At 36.5% G+C, this 1,517-nt stretch overlaps 1 long non-coding RNA gene across 1 annotated transcript; it reads right to left on the reverse strand.

Moving 5' to 3' along the window:
* Positions 1–286: 286 nt before the first annotated feature.
* Positions 287–1,307, reverse strand: LOC135933492 (uncharacterized). The gene is made up of 3 exons (XR_010573765.1): positions 1,219–1,307; positions 988–1,050; positions 287–587 (listed from the first exon to the last, which is right to left on the reverse strand). It is a non-coding gene; the product is annotated as an uncharacterized LOC135933492 (long non-coding RNA).
* Between the last annotated feature and the right edge of the window lie 210 nt (positions 1,308–1,517).

Raw genomic sequence — 1,517 nt, forward strand, 5'->3', positions numbered from 1 at the left:
CAAGTTCAACTAAATGAAAAAACAATTTGTGGTAACCTGAATATGATTAAAAATAATTAACAACAATTTTTGTAATGATGTTAAAATGAGCCCAACTTTATTTTCAAACACAACAAAGTACAACAGCCAACATACTGGACACTGTTCTGCTGAACAACAAACAATTATATTGCCATCACTGTTATAATCTTACAATGAAACAAAGAGATGTAATTATTCTGAAAATAAGTTTAGGTCTACCACAAGTTTGTTTTGTACTTACATTACTTATATAATCAAAATAAAATATTTGTTGTTCTGTCACAAGTGCAGTCTCTGATTTAAACAACACATTTGTTTTTCATTCCAACACAGGAGCTGGAATGTTGTATTATTTTAAGGATGGCTTGTTTCCAGTCCAGGCATTACTGCCTGAATGACTGTCATGGATCGAGGTGATCCAAATGTAGGTGCAGAAGAAAGTCTTTAACTTCCCTTAAGTACAGTGGCAGTGGATGTGGGTTGGAGATGCAATGAGCTTGAACCTGCAGGTGACCATCTTCACTGACCACACCATCTGTGACGGAGGACTCATCTCTCCTGGTGTCCTGCAAGCAAACAACCATATTTTTTGGAACATGAACTTAATTGCTTTCTTAAAACATTTTTTTCTGCATTTGGTATAAAACAGACTCCAATTTAGACAATCTCAGGCTCCCTCCCCACCGGAGAGGTGACATTCAATGTCCCAAATTGTCAGTCTGGATAGCCCTGACCACCACGCAACACACAATAATGTCATGAAAGCATCATTTTAAAAAGGGCTATGCAAACATGGCCAATAACTTTCATTCTAATGATGTGCAACATGATTTTGGGCTCAAAACAGATTTTGCTGTTAGAAAACTTGCAGACTTCACTATATACAGTGTAGACCCTCTAAACTAAGTTTGGGGGATGTGATCTTTCAAGAAATGCAGACCAAACTGTTGTTGTTTGTTTACTTACACAGCATGTCTTGTAGAATTAACTGGAGTCACAGCAACAGCATAGTGCAGTCATATCTCAAGTCTAATAACAGAAGACAGGAAAAGATCAGTAAAAAAACAACTTCCCCAAACCAAAGCACAAACAAAACAATAAGTAAAACAGGCTGATCTAAAGTATGATTAAAGTTCAACCTGATTAATATAAATGTCACTGACAGTTGCTAATATATTGGAAAACCAAAATACTTACCACTGAGTTGATGTCTTTCTGTCCAACAACAGGAGTGCTGGTCCCGAGCCTCAAAGACAGTAAGAAGCAAGCAGAGGGAGAAAAAAACAAAACATTGATTTGATCCTTAATGGCTGTGCAATCATTGTAACATAGAGTTTGCTTATGTTGTTAAATAAAGGCTAGATTTGACATTAACAGATGCCACAGATGTTCTAAAGCAGCCACAAAGCATGAAAAAAAGACGTCTCCGAAAACGTCGGAGCATTTTTGGAAATATGTGATGTCTTGATAAATCGAGCAGATATTTGAAATTTACA

This window comes from Pelmatolapia mariae, linkage group LG22 (genome assembly GCF_036321145.2).
Source record: "Pelmatolapia mariae isolate MD_Pm_ZW linkage group LG22, Pm_UMD_F_2, whole genome shotgun sequence".
Taxonomy (NCBI): domain Eukaryota; kingdom Metazoa; phylum Chordata; class Actinopteri; order Cichliformes; family Cichlidae; genus Pelmatolapia; species Pelmatolapia mariae.